Here is a 13,553-nt window from a genome sequence, read left to right on the forward strand (position 1 = left end):
TACTGGAAAAACCATAGCTTTGACTAGATGGACCTGTATAGAATCCTCTGTTTCCCAGAAGTCTCTATCTTCTCTTTCAGTTTATGCTCTATTTAGGTGGTACACATGTTCACTGAGAAAAAGTGCAATGTAGACAGTATTTTTGAAAGCCATCAAATCAAAGACTGTCTTTATTCTGTTCTTACATTTGAATGGTTATCTGACCAGGTACAGAATTCTAGGTTAGAATTAACTTTCCCTAACCATTTTAGAGAGATTACTCCATTGCCTTCTAGCATTAGGTGTTACAATAGAAAAGTTCAAGACCATTCACATTCTTGACTTTTGTAAGAAACCTATTTTATCTCTCTGGAAACTTACACATAGCATATTCATTTTGTATATTCTGCTGAGCAATTTTCAATCTTGATATTCACAATTTTTATTCTGGGAGATTCTTTTGCATTATTTCTTTGAAATTTTCTGGGTTTTTTTTCCCCATTTTTTTCATATTTCTGAATGCCTATTGTTTTGATATTGAACCATCTGAATTGGCTCCCTGATTTATCATTTCTCTACATTTTTTCTCTTTGTCCTTTTGTGTGATGTTTTCTTAAATGTTTTATTTCAACCCTTCTATTGAGTTTTAAATTTATCCCATCATTAAAAACCAATCTAACAGGTCTTTTCCTTTAAATTAAGGAAAAAAAAATCTTTTTTTAAAAATTTTATGAATGCTATCTTTTTAGTTGGAGCTCTGAGTTCTATTCAGTTATATCTCTAATATGGCTAATAGTTTCTCTTTAATTTCTTCTTCCCTCAAAATCTATTTCCTCCAAAGTGCTTTTGTTTTTAGTATGAACTACCCTGGTTTCTGTGCTTTGTATTAGAAATTGTTTGGTTAATTGGGTAATAAGTTGATTGGAAGCTCTGCACATCTGAGATGGCCTTGTTCATTTTGGTTCTATCTATAGTAACATGGCTGGGCTGTTTCCTTGGGATCTTGGGATTGTCTAATGGCAGATTTTTTTCTTTTATTTTGGAATGGCTGATCTCTCAGTTTCCTGTTCGGAGGATACACCTCAGGCAGCTGATGTTCAAGGTGCTCAGTGAGGGAACAGGAATGGGGTTTTTAATATTTAGAATGTAAAATTGTACTTAATTTCTCTGTTTTCAGTACGGTTTCCGACCCTTAACTATGGCTGATATCTCAAATACAATGACTTAAAAAAACCATTTTTTTCTCTAGTGAATAAATATCCAGTATTCTTCCAGGTTCAGTGAGAAAGTTGCCTACCTGTGCCAAGTGGGTAAGGTAAACAGTCTAAATGCTTCTTCATAAACTCTCAACCAAGCCATCCACTTGCATCTTCGCCTTAACTCCAGAGACGTGTGCTACTGGGACTCTTTCGCGGGAGCGCAGCGACTCTCTGGTGGTGGAGCAAGGGCTCCGCAGTGCGCATGCGCCGGAGGCACGCCGCCGGAGGCACGCCGGATTAAGCTGCTCCTTTGAGTGTCGGCTTTCAGTTCCCGAGTCAGGGATTGAACCTACGTCCCTTACATTGCAAGGCAGGTTCTTAACCACTGGACCACCAGGCAAGTCCCTACCCATCGTTTTAAGGTTCGGTTCTGAGAGAGAATGGAGCTGTGTGCTGTGCGCAATTTCCTGCTTTGACTGGAAGTCTCCAGTTCCGGGATTCGGAACTAAGGTCTCCGGGCTCTTCAAAGAATCAGGGATAGGTTTTGGTGGAGAGAATCTTGTACCCTGAAACTGCACTGTATGCAAAATTATGTGTTTTTATATGTATATTTCCACCCTTGTTGTTGCTGCTGCTGTTGTTTCGTCCCTAAATCCTGTCCGACTCTTTGCCATCCCACGGACTGTAGCCGGCCAGGCTCCTTTGCCCGCGGGGATTCTCCAGGCAAAAATAATGAATTGAGCTGCCATTTTCTGCTCCAAGGGATCCACCCAACCCAGGGATCAAACCTGAGTCTCCTGGGTTGGCAGGCAGATTCCTTACCACTGAGCTACCAGGGAAGACCACTGAGTCTGTGACCTCAAAATCTAAGTATTATTTCTCTAGAAGCCAAGAATATATTACATTGGGTAAAAAATGGCATAGGCTTGGAGATGTTCATATTCAGGAGAATACTAGACTAGCCCCAGACTTGTCAATGTTGCTAGTAGATGAAGTTTCCACAGACTGGGCATTTGTTGAAAACCAGTTCATTCCCATTCATTACACCATTTGTCCTAGGTCTCTAAAGAACCACTGCACTATCCCTGAGGAGAGAACACCCACATGTTTGAAATCATCAGTTGAAAGTAACTGATGCAACCTTTGAAATGATCCTTGCAGAGCAACAGACTCAAATGCCAGAAGGCCATGGAGATGAGAACAATTAACCGCACACAAGGTGGCAGAGAATGTGGCAACTGTGGTGAACTGGAGGGCAGGTTCACCACTAAAGGGCGGCAGAAGTTATTCAGCATCAGCCAGTGACTGCCATCTGGGGAAGTGAACCCCGTGTGAGGTGAGCAAATCTGATTTTCCAAGAGAAGCTGGAATGCTAGACTTTTTGTGAAATTATTTTTGTCTGTGCTGGGTCTTTGTTGCTGCCCGGGCTTTGACTGGTTTTGGGGAGTGGGGGCTGCTTTCTAGTTGTGGTAGGAGGGCTTCTCATGATGGTGGCTTCTCTTACTGCAGAGCACAGGCTCTAGGCAAACGGGCTCAGTAGTTGCTGCATGTAAGGTTAGTTGTCTGGCAGCAGGCGCCATCTTCCCAGACCAGGGATCGAACCCCTGTCCCCTGCATTGGCAGGTGGATTCTTAACCCCTGGACCACCAGGGAGGTCCTTGGAATGCTAGATTTCTAAAATGTGATATCTCCTTATCGTTCCTTCTTTAAAGTAAAGGCAAAAAAAATTCAAGTAAACCAAACACACATACAACCAGATTTAGCTCACAGAGCGCCAGTTTGTGATCTCTGATCTACTACAATCTTCTTTTGCATGTTAGGATCCAGCTGCCCAGAATGATGAAGCTCCCATGTCACTATTACCCAGGAGAATGTTCTAGACTGGTCCTTGGATCTCTGTGGACAGCCCTGGGTCTCTTGAATGTAGACCAAAGGGTGGGAGCTGATGGCATTTTAGTGTGTGTATGTGTGAGAGAGAGGTAGAGTATGAGGGGAGGGAGGAAAGGACTCTGGTGAGGCAATAAGATGAACAGAGAGTGTTGACTTTGACCCCCATAAGTATGCTTTTCAGAGTTTGCTGGGAGAGTTATATAAAATTGGGTGGGAGTGGGGATGGCAAACGAGGCAACAATGACTAAATAGTTTTAAAAAATTCTTGAAAGGTCCAGTGCTGGCCAATAAAATTTTCTGTGATTATGGAAATGTTCTCTATCTGTACTGTCCAATGCACCATTAGCCACATGTGGTTACTGAGTACTTGGAATGTGGCTAATTTGACTGAAGGGCTAAATTTAAAGTTAGAAGTTAATTATGGCTAGTGAATTAGGCAATGGGAGATAGAGCAATATATCCTAAAGTGTGTTTTGTCTTCCTTTGTGGGTGACACGTGGATAATTAAGACTGAAAAACAGGTCTGCATTTGTAGCAACACTTATTCTCTCCACCACATGCATCCCAAGCCCATAATTTCATGGATACTGTTGCCTGGCTGAGATCAAGTTTAAAAAGGAAATTAGTTAAAGAAAAATGTTAGTAAAATTTTTTTAGTAAATATGTTTAATAAATAATATATGGTTGGTATATACAAAGGACAAATTTCATAAAGGTCATGCAAATGACTGAAATATGAATAACAAGGAACTATATGGATTTTTATCAAGTTGTGGTCTTATATACTACTGATAATTCATAAAATACTATTTCAATATAAAAAGTATCATGTCAGAAAGTAAAATAAGTTTGGGAAATTTTCAAGCAGGTTTGTTGTTGTTTCTGTTTTAACTGCAGAACTTTTTGAAGTCCTTTATAAGTTGAGAATGTGAATGAATCTCTAGGACAGGAATCTAGAATAGAGCGTTTCTCAAAAGTATGGTCAAGCAGTGATCCTTCTTTCTTTTTATTCCCCCTTAAAACTGTCATCATTGTTTTGAGGGAAGCTTATTGGAGAAGGAAATGGCAACCTACTCCAGTGTTCTTGCCTGGAGAATCCCACAGACGGGGGAGCCTCGTGGGCTGCCATCCATGGGGTCGCACAGAGTCGGACACGACTGAAGGGACTTAGCAGCAGTTTTCTTTATAACCCAGTTTGGGAAACAGCGTGGCAACATAGTAATAGCATATATCTTAGCCTCTGTGCAGCCCTTGTTGCAACTACTTAACTCTGCCATTATAATGCAGAGGCAGCCACATTTCTATTGTAAAATAGAAACAAATGGCTGTGTTTCTGCAACACTTATAAAGGCAAGCAGTGGGCTGGATGTTGCCTGCAGGCCATTGTTTTCTGACCCTTGGTCTAAGATTTCTTCCAGGGTCCCCTGGACTTCTTTGGGGTCTTTTCTAAAAAATCTTTCCCAATATTTGGCAATTCTTAGATCTTCTAGAGGCTTCCAGAATGGTTTGCTTGCTACCCTTTGAATCATACACACATCCTTGAGTGATCTTTGGGAGACATCTTGGTCTTGGAAAATCCTAAAGTGTTTTCACTTTAAAAAAGCTCTGCCGCTCACAGAGTATCCCCCCAGCAAATCTTGAGCCTTTTGCTTTTAAAAAGTCCCTTCGAAAAGAGAATAGCTTGTTCATCTAGAAGAGAAGTGGGACAGAGTCTTATCAAACAAAACTTTGGGTTGAATGAGAAATTCTGTGTTGTTGTTGTCAACTTAAAAAAAAATGCACAATGGGAGAGTTGTGAGTTGTTTTATTTGGGGCAGTATGAGGACTGCAGCCCTGGAGAAAGTACCTTAGATAGCTCTGCAAGACTGCTCCAAAGAGGCAGAGGGGGAAGACAGTATATGTGTGATTTTGGTGAAGGGGGAGTATATGCAATCAAGAATATATTTTTTTGTAGAAAGTTTCTGCTGGTCTTATGAAGCTTCTGCTAGTTACAAGAAACAGTCATCACTATGAAGGATTTTAGTGCTCTTCTGGCTATGAGGAAATATAAGAATTGGGCTCATAAAATCAGCTCCTGAGAATATCTAACTATCTAAAGACCTATCCTGCCAGTTTGCTGGAGCACAGAATGCCTCATTTCTGCTTTCCACCCTGAACTCCTTCAGGGGGTGTTGGAGGTCAGCAGCTGCAGCAGCACATGATTTAATCCTTGTAGAGATAGATGGCAAGCACCCATGGCAAGTGCCAATTTGTGGTTGACCCTGTCAACCTAAAAAAAAAAAAAAAAAAGCACAATGTGTGAGTTAAGTTTTATTTGGGGCAAAATGAGGATGATAGCTTGGGAGACAGCATTTCAGATAGCTCTGAGAAACTGCTCCAAAGGGAGAAGGTCAGTATATATGTGATTTTGGTGAAGGGGGTGTACATGCAATTAAGCACATATCTTTTGTAGGTTTCTGCTAGTCTTTTGAAGGTTATTACTAGTCACCAGGAGCATACGTTACCATGAAGGATTTTATTGCTTTTCTGGGTATGAGGAGACACAAGAATTGGGCTCATAAAATCTTTTCCTGAAAATATCTAAGTATCCAAAGACCTGTTCTGCCAGTTCCTGCCCCCCCCCCCCTCCGCAGAGCAGAGTGCCTCATTCCTGGTCTCCACCCTAAACTCCTTTCAGGGGGTGTTGCTGGTCAGCTATAGTGGTTCATAATTTGATCCTCATGAAGGTAGATGGCAAGTGCCAATTTGCAGGTGATATAGCTCAGGCTTTTGGAGAAATGAAGGATAATGCCAAGTTTTACAAAAATCCATTCCTAATCTCTGAGAGACTCAGCCTGGAGCAGAGCCCTTGAAACTTCTGTGCCTCATTGTCATGTGCAGAGCTGTCACTTTGACAACACTGTACCCTACCGAAACCTGTCCTGAGCCCAGTGTGCAGGGTGGATGGGCTAACTCTGATGCAGCTGGTTTTCCAGCTTCAGGATGCTGGAGAGTGGAGGAGGACATTCTCTGGAGGACTGATGACTCAGTCAGAAGCACCTGTTAAGAAATGTAGCCCCAGATCTTGACCACTGCTAAACTGTAGGGAAGATGGAAGAGGGGAGAGGATGCGGCAGGGAGAACAGTGCCTTAGGAGACACCTTGTCGGTTTCTAGTTTACCTAACCATTAACCTGAATTTGACCTCATGGACAACTTGAAAGTTGAGAGAGTGGAAAGATCACAGGCTTTGCAGTCTGAAAGATGTGGGTATGAATGCCAGCTGTACCACTTACTGGTTATGTGTCCTTGGGCAGGACTCATAGCTTAGCCTTTCTGTACTTTCTGTACTTTCATTTTCTGTGGAAAATGAGAAAGGTGATAATAGTAGCTAACATTCATTGAGTCTCCACTATGTGCTGTGTGGTCACTCAACTAGTACAGACAAGATGCTCACCCTGAATGAGCCTATGTTTTAACTGGAGCATAGGAAGAGACAGGCAGCGCACAAATAATGTAGAGACTTGCAAAGTGTGATATGCATACAGTGGAAAATAACTGCTAGGATTGAAAGTGCCCACTTCTGTTGGCGTAAAAAGGGATGGGCTCCTTGTATAATTGACATTTAAGCTGAGGATGATTTTTTTATGTCCTTACCATGTAACAGATACCTATACTTAAATGCAGGCCCTCACTGGAGGTAAGCACTGGCCTTATCATTTTATAAGTGAGAAAACTCTGGCACAGAGGGGTTAAATATCTTATCCAAGGGCAAACAGCCTAGGAAAGGGCAAAGTAGGGACTTTAACTTGGATTTTCTGCTCTTCTTTTCATTCTGCTTATCTCATAAGGTGTGCTGAAACCCAAAAAAGAATATATGTGAACTGCTTGGCCTGCTTATTAAATATCAGTCCTGTCCTAATACCGCTTCTCCATGGTTAATCTTTTGGGATGACTTTCCTGGGGTCCTGAGGTTAAGCCACTAGGGAGCAGGCCCCCAGGCCTTGATCCTGGAGGAGGTCTACATTGAAATAAATCTAAATGAAATGGAAGAGGTTCTGCAGCTGGGACCCCACCCTTTTCTAGACTTCAGTCCAGCAAATAGGCAAGGGAAGGGGGGATCTGATCAGGGCAAGAAGACACTAATCCTTACTTAGACTCCAGGTGAGCTCAACAGAGTGTGTTGTTCCAGGGACCAAAAGCCACTGACCAAAGGAATAGGTTTCTTAAAGCGGGTTTCGGAACTCTGCCCCGTCCCCCACCTCCCTTTCCTATCTTGGCATGCTCCCTCATATTCTGCTCTGCCTCTCTGGAGAACTGGTGCCTCAGAGATGAAAGCCAAGAAAACGCAACGAGCCATCGGCGGCGCTCACTCAATTGATTTTTACACAAAATTTGCCTTCATGCACGAAGGATGGAAAAATGATCCCATAAATAATGGATAACAAAAACAAATGCAGGGAGGAAATCAATAGTCACACACTTGATACCGCAGGGAGATGGGAGAGGAAAGTATGGAGCCCGGTCCGGCTAAACGGCACCCCAGGGAACCCCTTCCTGTTGGAGAGGGAGGGGCGCATGTTCTCCCAGCAGACCCCAGGGGACAGTGAGCTGGGAGAGTTTGTCTGGGCTTCTCCTGGTGGGTCAAAGTCAGTCTCAGGACAAAGGAACCATCTGTTCCTCAAGGATCACTCAGGTTTCCAGCCCACAGACCTGGGTTCCTGCCCTGGTTCTTCTCCTGAGCCTCTGGAGCACCATCTTTCAGAGGTGCCTAAATGTTTTCATGCTCTGTCTGAGGTTTCTCCCTTTCTCTGTTCACAGCACGTTGCCTCCAGATCTGACCATCTGCTCTTCTGCTACTGAAGCCTCCTGAGTGGCATGGGGGTAGGGGTTTGAATCCTGGTTCTAGCATTTCCTCTGCCTGTGTGACTTTTTGGTAAGTCATGCATCCTCTCTGAATTTTAGGTTCTTCATCTGTAAAATGGGGCTGGTAAAAGCTTTTATGGTGGTGTGTGTGTGCTTAGTCGCTAAGCTGTGTCTGACTCTTTGCAACCCCATGGACTGTAGCCCTCCAGGCTCCTCTGTCCATGAGATTCTCCCGGCAAGAGTACTGGCGTGGGTTGCCATGCCCTCCTCCAGGGGATCTTCCTGACCCAGGGATCAAACCCACTTCTCCTGTGTTTCCTGCATTGGCAGGCAGATTCTTTATCACTGTGCCATGCTGGTAGGAAGGATGAAATGATTTACTGTGTATAAAGTGCCTGGCGTATAGTAAATGCACAAAATAGGACAGGTAAAATCACATTCACCTGAGCCCTTCCTCCAAGCTCACCTCCACGACTTCACTGCTTTATGTGTGCCTGGGTCAGTAGCCTCGTAATTTTTTTTTCTCTTGTTGGTCACACCACGTGGCATGTGGGATATTACTTTCCTGACCAGGGATTAAACCTGCACCCCCTGCAGCAGAAGCATGGAATCTTAACCACTGTACCATCAAGAAAGTTCCATTTTTTTTTTCCAGTTTTAATTATATTCAATTTGTTGGACTTGGTGGTACATTCAGTACATTTACATGGTTCAAAACTGAAGAGATGCAAAATGGCATACAGTTAAAAATCCCTTCTACTCCTCTTCCTATCCACCCAGAGCTACTGTCAATTTCTTATTAGAAATTATTATTTCCTCTTATTATTCCTCTTATTAGAGGAAGTTGGCTAGTTCTAAGCATATATATTGGCTTATTTACATGTGCATGTGTATAAATACGTATTTATGAATAGGTGTTTTCCTGTGTTTTTTTTTCCAAGATAGTAACAAACTATGTATACTGTTTTATGCTTTTCTTATTATACTTGCATCATGGAGCTTATTCCCTGTTAGTATATAAGGAGTTCATTCTCTCTCTCTCTTTCTTTTACAGCTTCCTATTGTACTCCATTCTAGGGATCTATCATGATTTATTCAGCCAATCCCCACTGATGGAATTGAAGGTTTTTTCCCAGTCTTCTGCTTTTATGAGCAATGCTATGATTGGTAACCTTGTACCTACATGACGTCACCATTTACCTCTATGGGACGATTTCTAGATGTGTCATTGCTGGGTTGGAGGGGCTATGCGTTTGTACTTTTGATAGATATTGTCAATTTGTTCTCCACAAAGCATGTGCCTTGAATGCGCCCGGCAGCCTTGTGAGAGAATGCCTCTGTCTCCCACTCTGGCTGGCATTCCCAGGACATCTTTAGCATGTCCCACAGGTCCCTCTATGCATCTGTTTGCCTCCACTCCACGTGCTCAGACTCCGCATGGATTCTCTGCTTCAGACATTCAGAAGTATCCCTTTTCCTCATTGGGTCATACTTTGCTGCTGCTGTAACTGTCGCATGCTGCTCCCTCTCCCTGGCATAATTCCATCCACCCTTCAAGTCTTCACTTCAAGGCCATCTCCTCTGTGGTGCTTCCCTGTCTTCCCTGAGCCTTGTCAGCTGGGAGCTCCTTCCTCTGGTCTCCCACACGACTTGCCATTTGTATAGCACTCATCACAGGTATCATGTTTGTTTATGTCCTTACTCTCCATGTCTTACTCATCTGTGTGTCCTCAGTAAGAACTGTAAGCACTGAGTTAATATTTACTGGAGGGACATGCAAGGTACTGCACTAAACTCCACTGGGGATACAGTGAGAAAAAAGGCAGGATCCCAGCTCTTGAGGAATTACATAGCTTATCAGAACTCCATCATCGTAGATAAGTGGATAGCTGTTCATTTTAATCATTTCCATAACCATCACAGAATTCGTGTCAACCTTGCAGTGAACTGTACACAGAAGTTAGGGGATGTATGTGCGCCCTAGAGATAAAAGAATAGGCGCATAAGCAAGCCCATCCTCATCTTAAATAGGTTTTCTCTTTTTTTTCTTTTTCCCCTCCTTCCCTCCATCACTCCTTCCCTCCCTCCCTTGTTCTCTCTTTTTTTCCTCCTTTCCTTTTTAGTTTTGTTTTCCTCCCTCCCTCCCTCTTTCGTTTTTAGCTTTCCTTCCTTTCTGTCTCTCTCCATCTTTCTCTTTTTCTGGAACAGATGAGGAAAAAAACAACTTTGCCAAAGTAGATAGGAATCTTTGAAATGTCAGATGCGTGACAAAATGCATTGTCCTGCTTTCTGGTTCTAATATATGTATTTCACTTTAAGACCAAATCAGGTAGCTCCCAGGAAGAAGTGATAGCAAATACAGCTTATACTTCAAGAAGTCACAGTAAGATACAGGAAGAGTTATAGGAAGGAGAAAACACTGACATGAGAAAGAATCCTGAGAAGTGAAGCCTGAGCCTGCTGGCACCAATCACTTTACAGAACTGGAAGAGAATTTTGAGCTGCTCATTCTCTTGGCTTCCCGAGTCAAAACCCCAAACCTAAGAGTGGAGCTTGATCCTTAGTGTGGATTATTATTTTATAAATTATTAAGAAGAGCAATATCTCTCCATTTACTGAATGTCATAACAAAAGAAATAGGAGGGAAACCAAGACATTGTCTACCCAAAGAGCCCAGCATTTGGACAGTGTAAAGTCACTAAATAATTCAGCAGCTATTTGAAAGTATAGTGTTTTGTAATTTCGACAGAACCATCGTAGTCTGGCTCTCTGTAGCACAGAATTTTAAAAAGATGCTTGCCTTCCTGAAGATCTATTTCTAGGAGAAATGGGAATCGGGTAGAAATGCTGGGCAGGAGAAAGAGGGCTATCTAATTAGAGAGCCTCGTGTTTACTCTGATTTTTAAACTTTCATGAGCCTGCCGAGGGTCTAACCATTTTCTAGTAATATCTTTGATTTCTTTCTCTGTACCAACACATTTGTGCTCTGACTATCCAGATCTGTGCCCTGTATGCTTATGGAAAGGGAAACCATCATGTCTGAGATGGCTGCAACATATTGACACAGAGAAGGATGGAGAAAACAAATGTAGCCCCACAATCTATTGCAGTGAGGTTGATCATGTGCGGTTTGTCTTGTTCAGAGCAGTTAGAGACTCCAGACCAGTGGCGTCTGGGAGAGGCTGCATTCTGAGGGGGCTGGGGTGGGACAAGCGTGAGGGTTGATCCCAAGGGAAGCCATCACTCATGATTCGTTTGTTTGTTTGTTCCTGACCTTCCTACAGAGAGGATCTCATGCCATTTACACACAAAATTAAAGCACTCTCAGTATGACTGGAAGGCAGCATGGCATGATAAATAAGAGGGTGCTTGAACTGGTATTTAGGCTCTGCCACCCCCTGGCTACCTGACCTTGGGTGAGTGACTTGAGCTCTGGGCGTCTCAGCATCCTGATCTTTAAACTGCAGGTCATCACCATGCTGACCTCCCAGGGCTGTTGTAAGGATGATACCAGAAAATAATGGAAAATAGCAGAATAGTACCTGGCACACAGGAAGTGCCTACTACATGTCAGCTACTGTCATTCCTTGGCCCTTAGTTTCTCTGAACCCTAAGAATTAGAGTAGGCAAGTAGCTAGTTGCAGAGGACTGAGCTTTGTGTTTTATGTGGCTATGATTGAGTGAGAGCCTCTGCAAGTACTTATTGGCAAGATAGACTCCTGTAGATGAGTTATGTAAGTGGCATCCCAGAGGTCCCGGCATGGATGCAAACCAATTAAGTTAAGCACTTACCGCAATCACAAGTGCAACTCATAGCTTTAAAAGTGGGAAGAGAGGATATGTGAACTTGGCTTTGCATTACTCGGTTTTGTCAAATCTATAAGAAATATAGCCCGTGAATGCCTCACTCTTGTTCTTCTAAATTGTGAAATACTTTCTGTTGAATGAAGTGTAGAATTCTAGATCCATGTATTCTTAGCTGTGCAATTTTGAACATCTGTTTACATTCTCTTAAGACTTAGTTTCCTCATCCATAAAAAAGCTTCAGTGCAGGAAACAGAAATCACCCTAAGAATTTTGAAGCACTGAGATTTATTCCTGGGAATGAAGTACTTATGGAACTGGTGGGAGGGCTGAATGCTTGGGCTGTAGATTGGACATGTAGGGATGACTCTCAGAATATTAGGGGAGCTATAATCTTTGTCACAATCTTGGCAGTAATTGGTAGCTCACCACTGGAACAACTGAGGCCCAGAGCACACCATCTTGGCTGCTGTCCAGGATTCAGGAAAGCCTCCATTGCCAGTGCAATGTCTGATCTGGACACTGGATCACTGAAACCAGCTGCCACTACCACCACAGCTGCCTTTGGAAGCTTGAGATGAAATGTTAGTGTCTCCATACTTTTTCTTGCCAGCTGAAAACAGTACAATAGCAGGAAATGACACTTCACTCTATTTCTGCCTTCTAAATCTTGCCTGAGTGCATCTACATAATGGAATCTATCTCACATCTAGAACCCTAGCTGCAAGGGAGTCTGGAAATGAATTACTAGCTTTCTAGCCTCTCCAAAACAGGAAGCTACCTTCAGAAGATGGAAATTGATGCTGAGTAACTGGCCATATCTAGACCAGAAAATAGTAATAATAATAACTATGTCATAGAGTTATTGTGGGGATTAAATGAGATAATGAAATAATTTGAGCACCAGCAAAAAGCAGACAAACAATAAATTAATTATATCTAACACTACTCCTTCAGTGGGATACAATGCTTCATCTTCTAAAGATAAGGAAAAGACTCTTTCTTTAGGTGCTGGACTGAATTTCCTGCAAGGACAGGAGAATTCTCTACCAGCTCAGTGTCCTCAGTGCCACCAATGGCTCCTTCTCTACCTGAGGTCATAGCACAGGTGCCTGTAATAGCCCTGCTTATCTAGGGAACCTTTCCAGGGAACCTTTCCAGGCCATTCTACCTGTTCTTGGTTCAACTTCGCTGTTCTGAACTCTTCAGTTCCCATCCTGTTGCTTCAGGCCAAATTCCTAATTCTCTGTTTGCCCCTGTCATAGTGAGACATGAATTGAATGAACTGTCTGCTTCATCTTGGTTTTATCTCTGGTTAGTACTGTTCCTATTTCACACCCAGCCCAGTCCTTTGAACCCTGTATTTTAAGACCCCATTTGTCATCAAAGAAACCATGTAAGTACTGAGAATTCCAAGATAAAGCTCTAACAAAACAGGATGGCCTAAGGCAAACACAGAGAAAATTTATCTTCAGTGTCTTCCAATCCCCATTTTGTTTTTAAGTATTTTCCACATACATGTTGAACTGGAGAGTTGCCTTTTTACTTGAGATCATGATAGAATAGATATTCTCAGCAAATCTTACTTGTTCTGCATTTTTTTCATGGTTTTATCCCGTTGGCTCAGGGATTCTCATGCCTGTCTGTGCCTCAGTTCAGCTCAGTTGAATCAGAATCTCTAGGGGAACAAGTGAGGTCTGGGCTGCAGTGTATTTTAAAGCTCTCTCAAGATAATAATTATAATGTGTAGCCAGAGTTGAGAACCATGTGGCCAGCTAGTCTGACAATCTAACTTAGATTCACATGCCAAGGGGTGCAAATGTTTTCATGTGCTGGC

General features: G+C 42.7%; 1 long non-coding RNA gene across 2 annotated transcripts in view; it reads left to right on the top strand.

Annotated features, from left to right (window-relative positions):
• The first annotated feature begins 2,241 nt into the window (after positions 1-2,241).
• LOC105606686 (uncharacterized) overlaps positions 2,242-13,553 on the top strand; it is a 48,036-nt gene continuing 36,724 nt past the window's right edge. For both annotated transcript variants that reach the window (XR_009600698.1, XR_006059973.2), the window contains exons 1-2: positions 2,242-2,514; positions 7,868-7,982. This is a non-coding gene — a long non-coding RNA (uncharacterized LOC105606686). The remainder of the gene's footprint in view (positions 2,515-7,867; positions 7,983-13,553) is intronic.

The sequence above is a fragment of the Ovis aries genome, chromosome 5 (genome assembly GCF_016772045.2).
Source record: "Ovis aries strain OAR_USU_Benz2616 breed Rambouillet chromosome 5, ARS-UI_Ramb_v3.0, whole genome shotgun sequence".
In the NCBI taxonomy this organism is placed as follows: Eukaryota; Metazoa; Chordata; class Mammalia; order Artiodactyla; family Bovidae; genus Ovis; species Ovis aries.